The sequence below is a fragment of the Grammomys surdaster genome, unplaced genomic scaffold (genome assembly GCF_004785775.1).
Source record: "Grammomys surdaster isolate TR1022 unplaced genomic scaffold, NIH_TR_1.0 170, whole genome shotgun sequence".
Lineage (NCBI taxonomy): Eukaryota > Metazoa > Chordata > Mammalia > Rodentia > Muridae > Grammomys > Grammomys surdaster.
In genome coordinates this window covers 23,713,661-23,719,172 of record NW_021604618.1, presented here as the reverse complement: position 1 = coordinate 23,719,172, position 5,512 = coordinate 23,713,661, and the positions used below count along the sequence as shown (strand labels likewise).

The window sequence follows — 5,512 nt, the reverse complement described above, 5'->3', positions numbered from 1 at the left end:
GGCAGTTCCTGGACTGGAGGGGAATATAAAGAGAGGAGGAGGGTGTGGTGTGATGACTGGGTGTGGAATGAACAGGCAGGCACAGGTCTCCTGAACCACATGTCTTCCTTTCCTGGCTTGCTAACGCAGTTTAATCTGGAGTGTGAAGGCTAGTAGTATCCAAGGGCATAAGGTCATCAGGGAGTCTCTGCCTTCTTCCTGGTCCTCTCTCTCTCTGTTGTGAAGTGCACATTCAGACTCAAGAGGGTTTGTTTCCACAGCTACAAGCAGAACTATGTGCAACTTGACTTTTATTAATGCAGGAAGGGGAATGAAAGCTGAAGCTGAGATAGAGACCTGAGGCTTTGGTTCAGGGGGCCAGCCAAGGCAAAGCAGACATATTGCCATTAATACGTCTTTCAGTACTGTCTTTCAGAAGACAGTACAATATTTGGAAATCATAAGAAAGTATTTGGGGAAAAATAATTACCCTTCATAATCCCTACTGGCTCAACTAGTATACATTCCTTTATTTCCCTCAAGCCCCCACCCTACATATGTCCTTTCTGACCTTCCTCATTGGTGAGTATCCTTAGAAAGAATCCATTTCAATTTTGACTCCATTACAATAACAATTCTCAGAGAACAGAGATCTGCTGGTGGTGCTTCCTTACTTTTGGAGAGACCAAAAAAAAAATGTTACCTATGCTGTGGGTGTTCATTATCCAGGTTAAGGAGCAGGTATGAGTAAGTAAATATAATTACTTGGGATGATGTATATTTACCCAGATAAAGGGAGGAGATAGTCTTCTAGAGCAATTGGGCTGTTATTTGGCTGAGAAGCTGTTCAGGAGCTAGGTGGTGGGAAGGAAGACTAACAGAAAGGGAAGTAAAGGCAGCCAGGGTATAGAGAAGTTATTCAAGTTTGGAAAATGCCTTTCTACATGAAATAATAGCGCTTCTGAGAGGACTCATCTAGTGTTTCAGTGGTGTCGCTGGAGAGGTTTTATACTTGGGAGCTGTGTAGTTACTTGCTCCCATGGTTGGAGTGGTAGAGGAGGGTTGAGTCAACCAACTACCATTGGTTGCTTGTAGATTCTGCTCTCAGAACTGTTCTATCAATTCAGGAAGCCTGGGGGGTGGGTGTTAGTAAGATGAAGCATCCAGAAAATTCCAAGGTCTCTAAAATTATAGAGAACAAATGGGGACATTCAAACTCCTAAATGAAGATTCAAGGACAATACGCACACAAATGATGCTTTCATATGAACAATATCCATTCTTTTTGGATAAGAAAAGTCCTTTGCAGGCTCATGTATTGGGGCTTGGTCAATTAGCAGCTTTTGCAAAGTAGTTGGATCAGAGCTCTCCGGAAGGGCTCTACTCTAGTTAATGGATTTATTTATCCCTTGATGAATTCGTAATGTGATAAAATTATTGGAACATGCTGATAGGGAGGATGTAAGGCCTAGTAAGAGAAAGGGGGTTCTGTGAGCTGCCTTGGACAATGCATATTGCCCTTTGCCCCCTCCTCCCTCTCTTCTTGCTGTCAGCCAACAAGCAAGTGGCTTTTACCCAGACACCATTTGTGTTCTGCCTCCCCTCATGGCCCAAGCGATGGAGCTAATGACCAAAACTCTTGAAACCTGAACCAATCTCTTTCTCCATAAATTTTCTCAAGTACTTTGTCACAAGCAGCAGCACTGTGTATACTAGATATTTAGTTCCACCTTTACAAATAAGCATAGTGGAGGCTCTGGGAAGTCAAGTGACTTTCCCACACCTAGTGACTTTCCCAAGACTACGTAGTTTTAAAGATACGAGCAGGATTCAAACCCAGCATTTCAGATTCCAAGGCTAGAGAACAGAGAAAAAGCAGGATGTGGAGACAGAAACCAGTTTTCTTAGTTTTCCTAGTCTGCTATTTTCTTGTATCTTTTACAAATTAGTCTCTTTATTCCTCCTCTTAACATTTCCTATATGCTGCTCTGTTTGTGTGTCTCTGGCATCCCTAGCGATTCTCAGCTATGTCTATATTTTCAGCTTATGTCTATTTTTAATCACATCTTGTTTTGCTTTACAGAAAAAAAAAGACTCGTTTTTATCCCCCTCAAGGAGGTGCAACGTCACAGACTTTGCCTCTTCTCCCTGTGTCTCCATTCCATTGGTCTTGCTGGTTAGCTCTTCTAGAGACCAAGGTTGTGGACTGGCAACGCAGTAGGAAATCAAGAGGCAGGGCAGCATCAGGTTGCATTTCCCCGTGTGGCCACTTGGCGCCACCCTCCTCCACTCTGAGGCTCCGGCCAACGCAGCCTGACTGTTGCTGGTGCGCGCCCTCTGCGGATTGGCGGGACCACAAAGAAGTCGCGCTTTGATTGGGCCGCTGTCAGGTGTCGCTGCCGGCAGGTTCGGCTGCGCGAGCGGAGGGAGGCGGGTGAGTGCGGGCCGGGGGCGGTGGGGGAGTGGCTGGGGCTGGGGGCGGTATCGGGGAGGGTGGGCTCGGCGAGGGCCTCGGCCTGCGCTCGGGGCCGTGGGTAGTCCCGGGTGGGGACAGCTTTGGACAGAGGCGCAACCAGGAGGCCTCAATGTCAGCGTAGGAAGAGCGAGGCGGGGACGGCGGGGGCGGGCAGAAGCGAGTGCAGTCTGGATGGGAGGGCGGGATTCGTGACCCGGCGCCGAGAGAGAGGACGGCCGAGGGGGTCAGTGGGAGAGGAGACGGGTGTGGAGGGGTCTGAGGGAGTAATAAGGAGAACCTGGGAAGATGGAAGGCTTGCAGGGACAGGGCTGGGGACTCTGGAAGGAGGAAAGGGGCTAGATTGCAGGGGAGGGGGCCGAGGTAGAGGGGTCGTGAGCGAGAAGCCGAGGGAAGGGAGGACTAGCGGGGCTGGATGCCGGGGAAGGAGCTGGCTGACCAGGGGAGAGGGTCTGCTGAATGTTGGTTACAGTGGAGAGGAGGTGAACCTCCAGGAAGGCTAGTGTGAGGAAGGAACGGCCTTCGGGCGGTATACGGGATTATTAAGTGTTCATCATTAACGGAAAGATGCTACCAAGTGTACCCTGGAGGCTGAGGCAAGAGGATCCCGAGTTCAAGGCTATCCTGAGTTACATAGAGTCTATCTTTAAAAAAAAAAAAAGTGTTAACAGGGGTGATGACTCATGTGTAGGTTTGAAGTATTGAAGTGTTTACTTCTGGGAGTCACTGAATGGGAAAATTAATGATTGGGAGTCAGGGTGGGGAGTAAGATTAGGGGAGTCGGTGAAGAGCCATTATTACAAACTGGGGAGAGAAGGTAGGATGAGTGAGCTGATAGTGAGAACAAGCAGCAGACTCTGTCAGAATAAGGAATATGATGGAAACATAAAAACTTGCCATAAAAAGGAAGTGGGAAGCAGGCAGTGGGAACATCACAATTCACGCCTGTAATCCCAACACTTGGGAGACTGAGAGGCGAGGGGTGCCCTGAGTTTGAGGCCAGTCTGAGCTACAGAGTGAGACCTTGCCTCAAAACAACCGGGAAAAAAGAGGCGCACAGGCGTGGGGATTCATTTTTGATAATGGGAAAGACTAATATTGGTAGTGGTGTGAGAAGTTCCTGTGATAGTTTGTATTTACTATTGTTGGAGCCTTTCCCAAATGCAAGGTGATCCAGAAAAATATAGAGAACTGTGTAAGCTCTCTCAGTTCTAAGAGCTAAGTTACAGTTCACTTCGCTGGATACCCTTCTCTAGGTCTGATGTAGTGTGTGTGTTCCCTAGATTGCCTCCTTGTCTGTTCCCCCCTCCCCCGCCCTTCCCGCCTTTCCTTCCATAGTAAGACTGCTCTTTAGCCCAGTGTAGAATTCTTATGCAACAAGTTTGGGGAGAACATAAAGGGGAAAGAACACAGAAAACAGGAAAGTGGTTTTGGGAACATCACATTAAAACCCCAGTGTCTTCCAGAAGTACATCCATGTAAACCCTGGCCTTGTCATAGCTATTCCTGTCAGGCTTCTATTTTTGCTTTGTTAACTTGGAATTTGGACCTTCATCTTTCTTCAGTCTGTGCTTGAGAACAGACTTCTCCATCCTGTTATTTCCCATTACAGAGTTGTTATAGAATTCCAAGAATATGGCTGGATATTGTTTAAAACCAAAAACAAAACAACAGAAAAAGAACAGGGAAGACTTAGAGGGCATCGTGGTGAGGAATCTTAGACTCCTGTTTTAGAAAAGGTACAAAGAGTGTGGTGAAATTCTAAGTGGGGAAGTTGTGAGATATCTTTGGGAATGCCATGGTTAGGTCACTGAAAGGGAATTTAAAGAAATGGTCCGTCAGGAGGATTATGTGTGTACAGACTGCAGTGCATAACTGGAGAGGCTGTGTAGAAGAATGTTCTGGTCTTGTGGTGGTTGAGCAATAGGCATCAGATGATGAAGACAGAGAAGACTGAGATCTATATAAAGGTCATTCTATAATTTTCTGATCAAAGCTGCAACCATGGTCATGGAAGAATTTTACATTAAAACAGGGAGAGAAATTATTGAAGACTTTATAACTCTGTAGTAAGTTAATTTACTCGTGTTCCTGGCTTTGTTAGAGTTGTCTTTTTTTTGAGAACTGCTGTTGAACGTGGAGAATGTCTGTGGAGTGACTCCTTTTATTTTTGGAAAATAATAATTGTTGCTCATACTTTTACAATCCACTACTAGTAAATATTAGCCTTGTGTGTATTTGCTTCAGATCTTTTTTGAGCTTCGAAAATAGACATTTATTCTAGACCAAGCTGTATAGGTGTCACTAGAAATTCTTACTGTCATTCTCTTTTCTTCAAAGGTAACCACTGTTACAAATTAGGTGTCTTTTCAGTCCAATTAAAAAATTAGATATTTATTTTATGTGAGTACTCTGTCACTATCTTTAGATACCAGAAGAAGGCATTTAATCCCATTACAGATGGTTGTGAGCCACCATGTGGTTCCTAAGAATTGAACTCTGAACCTCTGGAAGAGCAGTCAGTACTCTGAGCCATCTCTCTAGTCTCTATTTTGTTTTGTTTTTCAGACAGGTCTCACTGTGTAGTCTTGTCTGGCCTGGAACTTATAATGTAGACCAGGATAGCCCTGAACTCACAGAGATCTCCCTGCTTTTGCCTCCCAAGTTCAGAGACTAAAGGTATATGTTATCATGCTCAAATTTAGTCTACTTTTAAACTGCTGCTAACGGGGGCCTGGAAAAATGGCTTACTGATTAAGAGCACTATTTGTTCTTTCAAAGGACCTGGGTTCTGTTCTCAGCACATGGTGCTTTCTTCTGCCTACATGGGACTTCTCAAATGTGTACATAAACACCTACAGGTAGAACACCTGTACATGTAAAACAGTTGCTTAAAAACAACAACAAAAACCACCAACAAACTTGTACTAATTGCCTTTGCAGTCATAAATAGCACATGGTGTTTATGCAAATGAATTGTGTTACATCCTTGGCAATGTGAAGTTGGGGACTGTTGCATCTGACTTATGTTTGTTACATCTGTGTGTGAACCCACAGCAC

At 45.2% G+C, this 5,512-nt stretch overlaps 1 protein-coding gene across 7 annotated transcripts in view; it reads left to right on the top strand.

Annotated features, from left to right (window-relative positions):
* The first annotated feature begins 2,357 nt into the window (after nt 1-2,357).
* Ppip5k1 (diphosphoinositol pentakisphosphate kinase 1) overlaps nt 2,358-5,512 on the top strand; it is a 41,720-nt gene continuing 38,565 nt past the window's right edge. For 6 of the 7 annotated variants that reach the window (XM_028766873.1, XM_028766872.1, XM_028766871.1 and 3 more), the window contains exon 1: nt 2,358-2,413. The gene's annotated coding sequence lies outside the window, so the exon portion shown is untranslated. Of the gene's footprint in view, nt 2,414-2,657; nt 2,679-5,512 lie in introns of those variants that run through there. The other variant, XM_028766868.1, reaches the window with a different exon arrangement.